Source organism: Panthera pardus, unplaced genomic scaffold, assembly GCF_024362965.1.
Source record: "Panthera pardus isolate Hobbes unplaced genomic scaffold, ASM2436296v1 HiC_scaffold_24, whole genome shotgun sequence".
Taxonomy (NCBI): domain Eukaryota; kingdom Metazoa; phylum Chordata; class Mammalia; order Carnivora; family Felidae; genus Panthera; species Panthera pardus.
In genome coordinates, this window is record NW_026526810.1 from 92,619,933 (window position 1) to 92,637,426 (window position 17,494).

Here is a 17,494-nt window from a genome sequence, read left to right on the forward strand (position 1 = left end):
TGGAAGAAATGGACAAATTCCTAAATACCCACACACTTCCAAAACTCAATCAGGAGGAAATAGAAAGCTTGAACAGACCCATAACCAGTGAGGAAATTGAATCAGTTATCAAAAATCTCCCAACAAATAAGAGTCCAGACCAGATGGCTTCCCAGGGGAGTTCTACCAGATGTTTAAAGCAGAGATAATACCTATCCTTCTCAAGCTATTCCAAAAAATAGAAAGGAAAGGAAAACTTCCAGACTCATTCTTTGAAGCCAGTATTACTTTGATTCCTAAACCAGACAGAGACCCAGTAAAAAAAGGAGAACTACAGGCCAGTATCCCTGATGAATATGGATGCAAAAATTCTCAATAAGATACTAGCAAATCGAATTCAACAGCATATAAAAAGAATTATTCACCATGATCAAGGGGGATTCATTCCTGGGATGCAGGGCTGGTTCAACATTTGCAAATCAATCAATGTGATACAACACATTAATAAAAGAAAAGAACCATATGATCCTGTCAATTGATGCAGAAAAAGCATTTGACAAAATTCAGCATCCTTTCTTAATAAAAACTGTCGAGAAAGTTGGGATAGAAGGAACATACTTAAACATCATAAAATCCATTTATGAAAAGCCCACAGCTAACATCATCCTCAATGGGGAGAAACTGAGAGCTTTCCCCCTGAGATCAGGAACACGACAGGGATGTCCACTCTCACCGCTATTGTTTAACATAGTGTTGGAGGTTCTAGCATCAGCAATCAGACGACAAAAGGAAATCAAAGGCATCAAAATTGGCAAAGATGAAGTTAAGCTTTCACTTTTTGCAGATGACATGATATTATACATGGAAAACCCTATAGACTCCACCAAAAGTATGCTGGAACTGATACATGAATTCAGCAAAGTCTCAGGATACAAAATCAATGTACAGAAATCAGTTGCATTCTTATACACTAATAATGAAGCAACAGAAAGACAAAGAAACTGATCCCATTCACAACTGCACCAAGAAGCATAAAATACCTAGGAATAAGCCTAACCAAAGATGTAAAAGATCTGTATGCTGAAAACTATAGAAAGCTTATGAAGGAAATTGGAAAAGATAGAAAGAAATGGGAAAACATTCCGTGCTCATGGATTGGAAGAATAAATATTGTCAAAATGTCAATACTACCCAAAGCTATCTACACATTCAATGCAATCCCAATCAAAATGGCACCAGCAGTCTTCTTGAAGCTAGAACAAGCAATCCTAAAATTTGTATGGAACCACAAAAGGCCCTGAATAGCCAAAGAAATATTGAAGAAGAAGACCAAAGCGGGAAGCTTCATAATCCCAGACTTTAGGCTCTACTACAAAGCTGTAATCATCAAGACAGCATGGCATTGGCATGAAAACAGACACATAGACTAATGGAATAGAATAGAAACTCAGAATTAGACCCACAAAAGTATGGCCAACTAATCTGTGACAAAGCAGGAAGAATATCCAATGGAAAAAAGACAGTCTCTTTAATAAATGGTGCTGGGAGAACTGGACAGCAACATGCAGAAGCATGAAACTAGACCACTTTCTTACACCATTCACAAAAATAAACTCAAAATGGATAAAGGACCTGAATGTGAGACAGGAAACCATCAAAACACTAGAGGAGAAAGCAGGAAAAAAACCTCTCTGACCTCAGCCACAGCAATTTCTTACTTGACACATCCCCAAAGGCAAGGGAGTTACAAGCAAAAATGAACTGTTGGGAACTAATGAAGAAAAAAGCTTCTGCACTGCAAAGGAAACAATTAACAAAACTAAAAGGCAACCAACAGAATGAGAAAAGATATTTGCAAATGACATATCGGACAAAGGGCTAGTATCCAAAATCTATAAAGAGCTCACCAAACTCCACACTTGAAAAACAAATAATCCAGTGAAGAAATGGGCAGTAAACTGAATATGAATAGAAAAATGAATAGACACTTCTCTAAAGAAGACATCCAGATGGCCAACAGGCACATGAAAAGTGCTCAACGTCGCTCCTCATCAGGGAAATACAAATCAAAACCACACTGAGATACTACCTCACGCCAGTCAGAGTGGCTAAAATGAACAAATCAGATACTGGTGAGGTTGTGGAGAAACGGGAACCCTCTTGCACTGTTGGTGGGAATGCAAACGGTGCAGCCGCTCTCTGGAAAGCAGTGTGGAGGTTCCTCAGAAAATTAAAAATAGACCTACCCTATGACCAGCAGTAGCACTGCTAGGAATTTACCCAAGGGATACAGGAGTACTGATGCATAGGGGCACTTGTACCCCAATGTTTATAGCAGCACTCTCAACAATAGCCAAATTATGGAAAGAGCCTAAATGTCCATCAACTGATGAATGGATAAAGAAATTGTGGTTTATACACACAATGGAATACTACATGGCAATGAGAAAGAATGAAATGTGGCCTTTTGTAGCAATGCGGATGGAGCTGGAGAGTGTTAGACTAAGTGAAATAAGCCATACAGAGAAAGACAGATACCGTATGTTTTTACTCTTATGTGGATCCTGAGAAACTTAACAGAAGACCATGAGGGAGGGGAAGGAAAAAAAAAAAAAAGGTTAGAGAGGGAGGGAGCCAAAACATAAGAGACCCTTAAAAACTGAGAACAGGGGCGCCTGGGTGGCTCAGTCGGTTAAGCGGCCGACTTCGGCTCAGGTCATGATCTCGCGGTCCGTGAGTTCGAGCCCCCCGTCGGGCTGTGTGCTGACAGCTCAGAGCCTGGAGCCTGTTTCAGATTCTGTGTCTCCCTCTCTCTGACCCTCCTCCATTCATGCTCTGTCTCTCTCTGTCTCAAAAATAAATAAACGTTAAAAAAAATTAAAAAACAAAACAAAACAGAACAAACAGGGTTGATGGTGGAGGGAGGGGAGGGTGGGTGATGGGTATTGAGGAGGGCACCTGTTGGGATGAGCACTGGGTCTTGTATGGAAACGAATTTGACAATAAATTTCATATTTAAAAAAATAATAATAAAAGAAAATAAGCTGATGCTTTGCCTAGGTATCTAGATCTGACTTGTAATTCTAACTGTAACCTGAGCAACCCTGGAAAAGTTATCTTGCCTCTCTGAGTCTCGGGTTCCTCTTCTGTAAAATAGAATACATAAAACCTCTTTCAGGGACAGTTGGAAAAAATAAATATGATAATAAATAAATAAATAAGTATTTGGTAGGATTTGAAGCCATCTGGTCCTGAACTTTTTTTTTGTTGGGAATTTTTTGATTACTGATTTAACTTCATTGATGGAAACTGGTCTGTTCAAATTTCCTATTTCTTCCTCATTACATATTGGGAGGTTTTGGGGAATTTATTTATTTCTTCTAGATGTCTAGTTTGTTGACATGTAAACTTCCCTCTTAGAATTGCTTTTGCTGCATCCCAAGGGTTATGACCCATTGTGTATTCATTTTTGTATCCATGTACCTTGTTTTAAATTTTTTTTAATGTTTTATTTATTCTTGAGAGAGAGACAGAGAGAGAGAGAGAGAGAGAGAAGGAGCATGGGCAAGGGAGGGGCACAGTGAAAGAGGGACACAGAATCCAAAGCAGACTCCAGGCTCTGAGCTATCAGCACAGAGCCTGATGTGAGGCTTGAACTCATGAGCCGTGAAATCATGACCTGAGCCGAAGTTGGATGCTCAACCAACTGAGGCACCCAGGGGCCCCAGTATCCATGTACTTTTTAATTTCTGCTTTTATTTCTGGTTGATGCATTCATTGTTTAGTAGCATGTTATTTAACCTCCATGTATTTGTGGTCTTCCAGATATTTTCTTGTGGTTGACTTCTATTCATTATGGTCAGAAAAGATGCATGGTATGATTTTAATCTTTTTGAAATCGTTGAAGCTTGTTTTGTGGGCTATTGTGTGATCTGTTCTGGACAATGTTCTATGTGCACTTGAAAAGAATGTGTATTCTGGAGTTTTAGGATGGAATGTTCTGTTCCAGTGTGTCATTCAAAGCCATTGTTTCCTTATTGATTTTCTGTTTAGATGATCTGTCCATTGATGTAAGTAGGGTGTTAACGTCCCCTACCATTATTGTGTTATTATCAGATTAGTTCCTTTATGTTTGTTATTAACAGTTTTATGTATATGGGTGCCTCTGTGTTGGGTGCATAAATATTTACAATTGTCATATCTTCCTGTAGGATTGTCCCCTTTATTATTATATAGTGTCCTTCTTTGTCTCTTGTTATTGTGTTTGTTTTAAAGTCTAGTTTGTCTGATATAAGTATTGCTACACTGGCTTTCTTTTGACAACTGTTTGCATGTTAGATGTTTCTCCATCCCCTCACTTTGAATTTGCAGGTGTCTTTAGGACTAAAATGAGTCTCTTGTAAGCAGTATATGGATGGGTCTTGTTTTTTTATCCATCTGTCACCGTATGTCTTTTGAGTGGAGCATTTAGTCCATTTACATTTGAAGTAATTATTGATAGATATGTATTTATTGCCATTTTGTTTCTTGTTTTATGGCTGTTTCTGAAGATTTTCTCTGATCCTTTCTGGTCTTTCTCTTTTTCCTGGTTTACTGTTTGTTTGTGATACATTTGGATTTCTTTCTCTTTATTCTTTGCATATTTTAGTGGCTTTTGACATATGATTACCATTAGGTTTGTATATAACCTCTTTTGTATATAGCAGTCTACATTAAGTTGATGGTCATTTAAGTTTGAACCCATTCTTACTCCTCTTCTCCCTACGTTTTAGGTATATGGTGTCATATATTACATCTTTTTATTTTGTGAGTACCTTGACTGATATTTTATAAAAATATTCATTTTTACTGTGTTTGTGTTTCTTTCCTTTGTACTGTCACTTTTGGTCTCTACTTGAAGGGTGTCTTTAATAGTTCTTGCCAGGCTGCTTTACTGGTTACGAACTCCTTTAATTTTTGTTTGTCTGGGAAACACACACACACTCTCTCTCTCTCTCTCTTCTGAATGATAGCCTTGCAGATTATTTTTTCCCCAGCATGTTGAATATAACATGCCACTCTCTTGTGGCTTGGAAGGTGTCTGCTGAAAAGTCCTCTGATAGCCTATGGGGTTTCCCTTGTATGTAACTATCTCCTTTTGTCTTTCTGCTTTAATAATTTTTTCTTTATCAGTATATTTTGCCACTTTAATTATAATATGATTTGGTGTGGATCTGCTTTTGTTAATTTCGTTGAGGGTTCTCTGTGCCTCCTGGTATATCTTTGTGCCTCCTGGATCTATATATGTATTTCCTTTCCCAGGTTAGGACAGTTTTCAGCTATTATTTCTTCAAATAAATTTTCTGCCCCCCTTTTCTCTCTCTTCTTCTTCTGGTACTCCTCTAATGTGAATGTTATTAAATTTGATGGAATCACTGAGTTCCCTAAGTCTATTCTCATTTTGCATTATTCTTTTCTCTTTCTTTTGTTCAGCTTGATTAGCTTCCATTACTCTGTTTTCTAGGTCACTATTTTGTTCTTCTGCCTCTTTCATCCTGCTGTTAATCCTGTCAAGCATGTTTCACATGTCATTTATTGAGCCCTTTCCTCTGCTATGTTATTCCTTACTTATTGTATATTCTTGGCTCCTTTTTCATAAATTGACCATATATGCATGGGTTTATTTCTGGGCTCTGTTCTATTGCACTGATTTATGTAGCTGTGTTTATGCCAATACCATACCGTTTTCGTTATTATAGCTTTGTAATATAGTTTGAAATCAGGAAGTGTGATGCCCGCAGAATTATTCCTCTTTCTCAGAGTTGCTTTGGCTATTTGGGATCTTTTGTGGTTCTGTTACAAATTTTAGAATTGTTTTTTCCATTTCTGTGAAAAAATGCCATTGGAATTTTGATAAGGATTGCATTGAATCTGTAGATTACTTTGGGTAGAATGGACATTTTAACAATATTAATTCTTCTAGTCCATGAGCATGGAATATCTTTCCATTTGTGACTTCAATTTATTTCATCAATGTCTTAGAGTAGGCATTTTATTCTTTTGAAACAATTGTAAATGGAACTGTATTCTTAATTTCTCTCTTTCAGATAGTTTGTTATTAGTGTATAGAGACTCAACTCATTTTTGTATATTGATTTTGTATGCTACAACTTATTATTCTAATGAGGTTTTTTTTTTTGGTGAAGTTTTTAGGGTTTTCTATATATAGTATCATGTCATCTGCATGTAGAGACAGTTTACTTTCTGATTTGGATGCTTTTTATTACTTTATCTTGCATCATTGCTCTAGCTAGGACTCCCAGTACTATTTTAAATAAAAGTGGTGAGGGTAGACATCCTTGTCTTGTTCCTGATCTTATAAGAAAAGCTTTCAGTTTTTCACAATTGAGTATGATGTTAGCTGTGGGCTCATTGTATATTGTCTTTAGTATGTTTAGGTATTTTCTCTCTGTACTCTGTTGAGAGTTTTTATCATGAATGGATGTTGTGTTTTGTCAAATGCTTTTGCTGCATCCTTTTAATGTATTGTTGAATTCAGTTTGCTAATATTTTGTTGAGGATTTTTACATCTGTGTTCATCAGGGATATTAGTCTGTATTTTCCTTTTGTTTTAGTGCCTTTATCTGGTTTTGATATTTAATGCTGGCCTCATAAAATAAGTTCGGAAGTGTTCCCTCCTCTTCAGTTTTTTGGAAGAGTTTGAGAAGGATTTGTATTAATTCTTTAAACATTTGATAGAATTCACTAGGGAAGCCATCTGGACTTTTGTTTGTTGGCGGTTTCTGATTACTGATTCAATCTCCTTACTAGTAATTAGTCTGTTCAGATTTTCTCTTTTTTCATGATTCAGTCTTTGTAGGTTGTATGTTTGTAGGAATGTATTCATTTCTTCTACATTGTCTAGTTTGTTGGTATGAAGTTGTTCATAATACTCTCTTATTTGTATTTCCATTGTGTCAATTGTGACATCTCTTTAATATCTGATTTTATTTTGAGTTTTCTCTCTGTTTTTTCCTTGGTGAGTCTAGCTAAATGTTTATCTTTTCAAAAACCAGCTCTTGGTTTCATTGATCTTTTCTACTGATTTTTTTAGTCTCTGCTTCATTTATTTCTGCTCTGATATTTGTTAGTTCCTTCCCTCTACTAACTTTGAGCTTAATTCTTTTTTTAGTTTCATAAGGTATAAAGTTGGGTGGTTTATTTGAGATATTTCTTATTTCTTAATATAGGTATTTATCACTGTGAACTTCCCTCTTAAAACTACTTTTGCTGCATCCTATAAATTTTGGTATGTTATATTCTCATTTTCATTTGTCTCAAAATTTGATTTCTATTTTTATTTCTTTTTTGACCTATTGGTTGTTTGGTAGCATGTTGTTTAATCTCCACATAACTTGTCAGTTTTCCAGTTTTCTTCTTGTAATTGTTTTCTAGTTTCATACCATTGTGTTTAGGAAAAAATGCTTGATATTATTTCAGTCTTTTAAATTTATTAAGATTTATTTTGTGATCTACCCTGGAGAATGTCCCATGTGTGCTTGGGAAAAATGTTTATTCTGCTGCTTTTGGATGGAATGTTCTATAAATGTCTGTTAAGACCACCTGGTCTAACATGTTGTTTAAGTCCTATGTTTCTTTATTGATTTTCTGTCTGGATGATCTATCCAATGATGACAGTGAGGTATTGAAGTCTCCTACTATTATTGGATTGCTGTTTATTTCTCCTTTTAGGTCTGTTAATATTTGCTTTGTATATTTAGGTGCTTCTATGTTGGGTGTATGTAAATTTACAAATGTTCTGTCATCTTACTGGATTGACCCTTTTATCATTAGAAAATTTTTTAATCATAAAAACCATAAAAAAATTTTTTAATGTCTATTTATTTTTGTGAGAGAGATAGCAGGGGAGGGCCAGAGAGAGAGAGGGAGACACAGAATCCAAAGCAGGCTCCAGGCTCTGAGCTGTCAGCACAGAGCCCAAACCAGGGCTCAAACTCATGAATCACGAGATCATGACCTGAGCTGAAGTCAGATGTTTAACCAATTGAGCCACCCAGGTGCCCCTATATAATTAACTTCTTTGTGTCTTATTACAGGTTTGTCTTAAAGTCTATTTTTTCCTCATACAAGTATAGCTACTTTAGCTGTCATTTGATTTCCATTTGCATACACTGTCTTTTCCCATACCTTCCCTTCCCTGTGTGTGTTCTTAAAGTTGAAATGAGTCTCTTATAGGCAGCATATAGTTGGGATATTTATATATTTAAAATCTCTTCAGCCACTCTGTGTCTTTTAATAGGAGAATTTAGTCCATTTACGTTTAAAGTAATTATTGATAGGTATGGACTTACTGCCATTGTGTTCATCGTTTTCTAATTCCTTTGTTCCTTTTTCTTTTGTTCTCTTCGTTTGTGATTGGATGATTTTCTGTATTGGTATGCTTACATTCCTTTTCCTTTATCTTTTATGAATCTAGTATAGGTTTTGCTTTGTGGTTACAGCATGGCTTACATAAAACATATTTATAACTGTCTATTTTAAGTTGATAATAACTTAAAATTTTTAAAAAAAATATTTATTTATTTTTGAGAGACAGAAAGAGAACACAAGCCAGGGAAGAGTAGAGAGAGAGAGAGAGAGGCCCAGAATTCAAAGCAGGCTCCAGGCTCTGAGCTGTCAGCACAGAGCCCAATGCAGGGCTTGAACCCACAAACCACAGTGAAATCATGACCTGACCTGAAGTTGGATGCCTAATTGAGTGAGCTACCCAAGAGCCTCAAGTTGAGAACAACTCTTAAGTCCAACTTAATTATAAAGCTCTACATTTTTACTGCCCCCCTTTTATGTTTTTGATTTAACAATTTGTATTCTTTGTGTATCCATTAACAAATCATTGTAGTTATAGTTATTTTTCACTACTTTTGTCTTTTAACCTTCATACTAGTTTTATAAATGATTAACCTACCACCATTACATTAAATTATTGTGAACTTAACCATATATTTACCTTTACCAATGAAATTTATACTCTCATATGTTTTCCTGTTACTAATTAGCCCCCTTTCATTTCAGCTTAAAGAAATTCCTTTAACATTTCTTGTGGATTCGGTGTAATGGTGCTGAACTCCTCCAGCTTTTGCTTGTCTGGAAAACTCTTTTTCTTTCCTTCAATTTTGAAGGATTTTTTTTTTTTTTTTTTTGCCAGGTAGAGTATTTTTGGTTGGCAGATTTTTTCTTTCAGCTCAGCGAATATGTCATGCCACTCCTTTCTGACTTGCAAGAATTTGTTGAAAAAATTTGTTGATAGTCTTATGGGTGTTTCCTTATACATAACAAGTTGTCTTTCTCTTGCTGTTTTTAATATTTTGTCCTTGTCTTTAACTTTTGATAATTTAATTATACTGTGTCTTGGTGTGGGTCTCTTTGAATTCATCTTCTTTCGAATTTCCTGGATCTGGATGTCTGTTTCCTTTCTCAGGTTAGGGAAGTTTTCAGCCATTACTTCTTTAAAGACTTTTTTCTGCCCCTTTCTCTTCTCCTTCTGGGACCCCTATAATGTTGGGCCTCTTGATGTTGTTCTATTAGTCCCTTAACCTATTTTATTTTTCTTTTTGCTCCTCTTTTTGGATGAATTCTACTGCCCTATCTTAGAGTGTGCTGATTTTTTCTTCCACTTCATCTGCTATTAAAACTTTCTATTGAGGGGCACCTGGGTGGCTTAGTCGGTCAAGCATTGGACTTTGGCTCAGGTCACGATCTCACAGTTTGTGAGTTCGAGAACTGCATCGGGCTCTGTACTGACATTTCAGAGCCTGACATCTCAGATTCTGTGTCTCCTTCTATCTCTGTCCCTCCCCCACTTGTGCTCTCTCTGTGTCTCTCAAAAATAAATAAATGTAAAAAAACATCTTCTATTGAATTTTTCAGTTCAATTATTAAATTCTTCAGCTATGTGATTTCTGTTTGGTACTTTCTTATATTTTTCATCTCCTGTTGAAATTCTCACTTTGTTCATGCATTGTTTTCCTGACCTCAGCAAGTGGTCTTTATGACCATTGTTTTGAACTTCTTGTCAGGTAAATCACTTATCTCTCTTTCATTAAGGAATTTTTCTGAGGTTTTAGTTTGTTGTTTTGTTTGGAACATATTCCTCTATTCATTTTTCTTGACTCTTTCTGTTGATTTTCTGTGCATTAGATAAAACAACCACATTTCTCGGTCTTGAAGAGGTGGTCTCATTTAGGCAATGAACCTTATTATTCAATCCTGACTTCCTTGTGGTTTTCTCTCAAAATTTTGTGGTTGTCCAAATGGCCTTCTATGTTCTTAGTGGCTTCCAGTAGTTGAGGGTGTGCCAATATTTCTCATCCCAAAGGGGAAGATCTCAGTTAGCACTAAATGCAGACAGATTAGAAGCAGACGCTCAGGGAGCATCTTTTTAACTTTTTTAAAAAAAAATTTTCATTTTGAGCTCAGAGAAAGTATAGAAACCCTTGTAGTTATAAATGTCTGTATTAAAACCTTTTCATCATTGGTTAGAGCTGATTAGTCTTTCATACGCATACATAATTACCCCCACAGATATCTTACTCATCCATCAACAAGTTCTCACTATTTTACTGTCACTTTTATGAACACACATCCACACACGCATGCATTCCTAACTCTAGACATAAGCCCTTATTGTTTTAAATTACTTTTGCTTCTCAGAACTACAAAGATCATGCATCAGGTAGATTGGAAGACCTCTGATACTCAGATTTGGGTATTTTCATCATTGAGCCACTTCTTTTTAAAGTATGTAAATATACCTCTTGGAGCACCTGGGTGGCTCATTCATTTAAGCGTCAGACTGTTGATTTCGGGTCAGGTCATGATCTCATGGTTTGTGGGTCGACCCTGCATTGGGCTCCACACTGACAGTGCAGGGCCTGCTCAAGATTCTTGTTCTCCCTCTCTCTGCTCTTCCCCCCATCTCTGAAAATAAAGAAATAAACATTAAAAAAAAAAAAAAGATTCTCTCTCTCTCCCTCTCTCTTTGCCCCTCCCCTGCTCATGCTCTCTCACTCTCAACAAAAAAAATTAATTAAATTAAGTATGTAAATATACCTCCTTCAGGGGCAGACTGGGAGATGTGTGTTTCTGTCTGCTCCCTCTGCACATCAAGCCCTGAGGGGGATAGACAGTTAAGAATTGTTTCTTTGTTTGCTACCAACCCACTGAATCCATGAACACGAGTCCCACTGGCTACCAGTGCCAGGTTATCAAGAGATGTGTCCTCTGGGGGGCAGCCACAAAAGCCAGGGTGGCACCCGTTATGCATAAGCTCCTTTCTCAAAGACGTTGGTAACGTGGAGTGGGACAAAGGGAGAGCACAAAGATGGTGCCTGCTGGCCTTCCTGGTTTCTGGAGAGGATGGCAATGGGCCTCTAGATGTGCGTTATGATAGAAGCCTGCCCCACAGGTCACAGCTATTGAGAGATAAACTAATAGGCCTCTTTCACAGAAAGGTTGCGTGTCAATCTGCTGCCTCTGCAGTGTGCAGTGAGGGATGGATACCTCCTTAAGAATGGTTTCTCTCTTACAGTCTTGTGGTACCTGCAAACATAAGCCCCATTAGAGGGCTTCCTCTGGGAGCAGCTGCAAAAACTGGGGCACCAGACATGTGGACGAGCTCCTTTTTGGGATATACTGATGACCTACCTGGAGTGAGGCAGAGGGAGAACAGGAAGATGTCCCTATCAGTCTCTGTGGTTTCTGGAGAATATTGCAGTTGGCCTCCAGAAGTGTTTTAAATTAGAAACCTGCTCCTCAAACCAAAGCTTTAAAGGTAAGCAATAGCTTCTTTCGTGGGGAAACTGGGCATGATTCAGTCTGCTCCCTCTGCGCTGGGCTCTGAGGGCCAAGCCATGGTGAGTCCACACAAATCCTGTAAGAACTATTAGTTCACTATAGACTGTGGATCTCGTGGATGTAAGTCCCTGTTGGCTTTCAGAGCTAGATGTTTTGTGAGTCCATTTCTCAGGTAGAAGTCTTAAAAGTTGTGGTGCCAGCTCTGGTGTCCAACCCCTTCTCTCCTCAGAGAGAAGCTGGGAGTTGTGAGCTCCCTCCTAGTTGTGTGTTGCTGCTCCAGGGATGAGATTGTGTCTGAGGCTTTCCCACTCATTTCAGTGGGAGTTTTTTCTCACTTGCCTGATGTGTAAGAGTCACTCAGCTAGTTTCTAGATTTCTTTCAGAGGGGATTGTTCTGTATGTAGCTGAAGATTCAGTGTGTCTGTGAAAGGAGGTGACTTTAAGGTTCTCTTTTGTCACTGTCTTGAACCAGAAAAACAGTTTGTGGATTCTTATAAGAAATGCTATATCATCAATGTTTCTGCTGGCAAAGATCATGATACTATGTGGGAAAACATGCTATCAGTGATTGAGTTGAGAAATGATTTGGGAGTGTTGGGTTCAATGAAAACTGTTAAGAATACCTTAACCCATTTATTTCATTCATATTTTTCTTGTAATATTTGCACAAGAATTATATATAACAATCTATGTCTACTTACATAAATGTCTCTTTTGCTAGGTTTTGAAATAGAATTTCTAAGTGTTAAGAAAGTATGTGTTATAGTTTTTAATTGGCCGTATTGTTTCTTTTTTTGTGGTATATAAACTAATGATAGGTCTTACAGTAGATGTATCTTAAGATTTGATGAAATAGTACATACCTTAAGCATATTAATGTTCATAAATGATTTGATCCTTATGTTAATACTGGGAGATAAGACAGGCATTATTATTTCCATAAGACAAATGAAACTCAGGTGGTTTTCATTTTGTTATAGGTGAGGCTGTGTTATATTTTATAGACTTTTAAACTTAACCTAATAAGATAGTTCAGTAATTTATTTTTTATAATGTTAAACCAAAACTTTATAGCATTTTTACTGTTGAGTAGATCATGTTACATAATGACACTTTTTTGAAAGTGTGATGTTATAAAAGAAACATGACTGGTGATAAAGCACAGGGCTATTTATGTGTGGAGTTAGGGACACTCGGATATGACAGCAATTCCTGGAAGGGAAGCAAAGGATCAAACCTAGGAGAAATGTGGTTGTATGTAAAACATCTCAAATCTAATCGAACTGTGAAGTGTATTTATTAACATGTTATAGATAACAACATATGTCTTGTTGTTCAGACCTTCAAAAGTGGCTCATTTTTTCGTAGGTGCTGTGTCTTCACATTATACAGTTGCCTATATCTACTGCTTGGTAGTCAGCTTCTTGCTTCCAAGCAATAGAAACCAACTGTGGAAGGATTGTTAGTTTATAGAGTCAATGGGAAGGCTGGAGAACCAACCAGGCTCAAAAAACAATAGAGGCCAAGTGAGGCTAGGCAGCCAAGAACAGCCAGCTGCCCAGAGTCTGGGGAAACTGTATTTTGGTCTTTCAGTTTCCTCCTGTCCAGAGTCAGACATTGTTGAATTTTCAAAATCAGACCCAGGGCAGCCAGAATAAGCACGTGTACACTTTATTATAATATATTATGCCATATATATTTTGTTTAAATATGATTGAATGGAACATTTAAAATGTGCATTTAATGAGGCCACTTTTAGGTATAAAGAATTGCTTTATTATAATTACTTTTCTTTTGAAGAGTGCTCTTAAATACTGGAAGACATTCCTAGAACCACAACATTCATCCTGCTGTTGGCACAGCCTATTTTATTAACTCCTTCCTTGCTGAAAGTTAAAATATATAGGTATTTCCTCCTGCCCCTGCGCAGAAACTAAGCCAATTTTATTGTGAAATATATTATGATTCACCTTACTTGCTGGAATTCACCTATAAAACTAGGTATGGCTATGGGTGGCAGAGAGTCATTTTTAGGCATTCCTTGATTATACCATTCTCCAGTGTCACTTGACTTCCATCTCTGAATTCAGTCTTTAAGTATCTAACATATAGTTTGTGTACCCATTTATTTGTTTATTGCTTACTGCAAAGGTAATGAATGGTTGTTTTAAAATCTGTAACATTACAGAAACACAGAACAAAGAGTGACCATTCCCCATAATCCTGCTCTCAAGGATTATGTTAATATTCCTGTTAATAATATTATGTTAATAGTTTGGTAGATCTTCATCCAGACTACCTGGGTTCCATTTCCAGCTTTTCCATTTAGCTGGCCACCTTGGACAAGTTATTTGTCCTCACACTGCCTTAGTTTCCTCATTTCAGCATAATAGTACTGGCTTACAAGGTTTTGTGAGGGTTTAATAGATAAGATGAAAAGTGTTCAGCATAATTACTAGCGTGTAGTAAGTGCTTGATAAATGCTAGTTTGTGTGTATTGGTCAAGATAAGCTAGATTATATTGCAATAACAAACAATCTATCCAAATCTCAGTGGCTTAACACAACAAAAATTTCTTGCTAATGCTGCATTTCTTACACAGATTAGCAGGGTGTTTTCTCCATGTAGTCAGTCAGGGGCCCCGGCTAATGGAGGTTCGACCATGTTGTGGCCACACTCTATAATACGTTGTGCTTTTAGTCACCATAAAGAGACTATAAAATCACACATGGATTTTTTACTGCCTCAGCCCATAATTGACATACTCTACTTCCATTTACAATTTATTAGTCATAACTAGTAACCATGGCTCTGCTCTGCTGCAAGTCAGGTGTGACATGTGAAAGGGGAGTGCAGAATATTTTGGTGAGTGCTACAACCTGTGGCAAGGCCATTCCTCCCCCTACTCCCCAGTGTGGCATAATATTATCCAAACTGTGTTGCAGGTTTTTTTTTTTATTTCATAGTAAGACTAAATTTATTCAATACCCTAGTAAAAGTTTTGATTATAGTTATCCAACAGTATAAAAATTACAAAACAGATTGGTAGATTTCTAATATATTAATACAAAGTGCATGACTACATACAGTACATCCTACAGGCAAAGAGGTGGAAGGGGAAAAAGAAGGCCTTGGTTGAGGTCTAGTAATAGATAAATAAATACAGAGGTAGAGATGATCCATATTATGGTATATTCTAACACCAATACTGCAGCCAAAATGTACAAAAAAAAAAAAAACATTTTGAAACAACAGGAGGAAGATGATAATGGCTGGGACTCTTGTAATTTACCTCAGAGGCTGTGGGAGAGCCAACCCAACTCACAGTGTAATCTGTGCATATGGTGGCTTGTAGTTTTTGCCATAAGGAAGAAATATAAAATTTTAGGTTTGGATTAAGAACTATAAAACTATAGGGTGCCCATAAAAAGTGGCTCACTCCTTACTGTTATTTATACTAATTTTTAAAATCCAGTTTTAAAAATAAGCACTGCTGGCACAAGAACGGACACTCAGATCAATGGAACAGAATAAAGAACCCAGAAATGGACCCACAAACGTATGGCCAACTAATCTTTGACAAAGCAGCAAAGAATATCCAATGGAATAAAGACCGTCTCTTCAAGTGGTGCTGGGAAAACTGGACAGCGACATGCAGAAGAATGAACCTGGGCCACTTTCTTACACCATACACAGAAGTAAACTCAAAATGGATGAAAGACCTAGATGTAAGACAGGAAGCCATCAAAATACTCGAGGAGAAAGCAGGCAAAAACTTCTTTGATCTTGGCCGCAGCAACTTCTTACTCAATACGTCTCTGGAGACAAGGGAAACAAAAGCAAAAATGAACTACTGGGACCTCATCAAAATAAAAAGCTTCTGCTTTTTATTAAAAGCGAAGGAAATAATCAGCAAAACTAGAAGGCAACCGACAGAATGGGAGAAGATATTTGCAAATGACATATCAGATAAAGGGTTAGTATACAAAATCTATAAAGAACTTATCAAACTCAACACCCAAAAAACAAATAATCCAGTGAAGAAATGGGCAAAAGACATGAACAGACACTTCTTCAAGGAAGTGCATCCAGATGGCCAACCAACACATGAAAAAATGCTCAACATCACTCATCATCAGGGAAATACAAATCAAGACCACAATGAGATACCACCTCACCCCTGTCAGAACGGCTAACATTAACAACTCAGGCAACAACAGATGTTGGCAAGGATGCTGAGAAAGAGGATCTCTTTTGCACTGCTGGTGGGAATGCAAGCTGGTGCAGCCACTCTGGAAAACAGTATGGATGTTCCTCAAAAAATTAAAAATAGAACTACCCTATGACCCAGCAATTGCTCTACTAGGCATTTATCCACGGGATACAGGTGTGCTGTTTCGAAGGGACACATGCACCCCCATGTTTATAGTAACACTATCAACAATAGCCAAAGTATGGCAAGAGCCCAAATTTCCATCAATGGATGAATGGATAAAGAAGATGTGGTATATATATATAACGGAGTATTACTTGGCAATCAAAAAGAATGAAATCTTGCCATTTGCAACTACGTGGATGGAACTGGAGGGTATTATGCTAAGTGAAATTAGTCAGAGAAAGACAAAAATCATATGACTTCACTCATCTGAGGACTTTAAGAGACAAAACAAATGAACATATGGGAAGGGAAACAAATATAAAAACAAGGAGGGGGACAAAACAGAAGAGACTCATAAATATAGAGAACAAACTGAGGGTTGCTGGAGGGGTTGTGGGAGGGGGGGGGGGGTGGGCTAAATGGGTAAAGGGCACTAAGGAATCTACTCCTGAAATCATTGTTGCACTATATGGTAACTACTTTGGATATAAATTTTAAAAAATTAAAAAATTAAAAAACTAGAAAATAAAAAAAATATATTAAGTGTAAAAAAAAAATAAGCACTGAGTCATGTTGTTATAGGGTAGGCAAATGATCCTCCCTGATTATGAAAAGTCTGAACCAGTGATAGGTTATTCCTGAACGTTTAGAAAAGAGGCACTGAGAGTACTTTGGTTTGGGTTCAAGTAAAAAGCCTTCAAATGAAGATTTTGGAATTGAAGAGCTCCATCTTCAGGATGCATCATCTGACATCTCAATGTTCACAAAGCCTGACTGAAAGAAGCCATACCTAAACCAGCCCACTCAGCATTAACACACACCTCTTTTCTTTTAGAATTTTACTTTAATATAGAGTGGAAAAACAAACAAACAAACAAAAAACCCAAACCCTAACAGGTTAAAATCAAATAACCACTCTACACTGACAAAACCTTCACAGAGGTCAACTGAAGTAATCCAGAGCTAAAACTGAATTGTGCAGATTTTCAATGAAGTCACCAGTTGTGTAACACAAAGGCAATTATTTACACACTAGGCAAGCCCTCTAAGAAATGTGCCCCAAGAAGCATTAACCTTTGTTTTTTGTGTGTGCCATCCTGAAGATTTGCACATTTTTTTTTAGATAATTTAACATTTTTAATAGAATGTGATCTCTACCGTGCGGTAATGCTGTGGTACTCTTTATTTAGGATTCCTCATCCTAAAACTTGACATTTCCCCAGAGGAGCTTTGATTCTGCTTTAGAAGTTTCAATATAGATTAAAATCTTTATCAAAAATCAAT

General features: G+C 37.0%; 2 non-coding genes across 2 annotated transcripts; both read right to left on the bottom strand.

Annotated features, from left to right (window-relative positions):
* Positions 1-10,446: 10,446 nt before the first annotated feature.
* LOC128773346 (small nucleolar RNA U2-30) lies at positions 10,447-10,516 on the bottom strand. The gene has a single exon (XR_008417612.1). It is a non-coding gene; the product is annotated as a small nucleolar RNA U2-30 (small nucleolar RNA).
* Positions 10,517-10,683: 167 nt separating this feature from the next.
* LOC128773347 (small nucleolar RNA U2-19) lies at positions 10,684-10,762 on the bottom strand. Its single transcript, XR_008417613.1, has one exon. It is a non-coding gene; the product is annotated as a small nucleolar RNA U2-19 (small nucleolar RNA).
* Between the last annotated feature and the right edge of the window lie 6,732 nt (positions 10,763-17,494).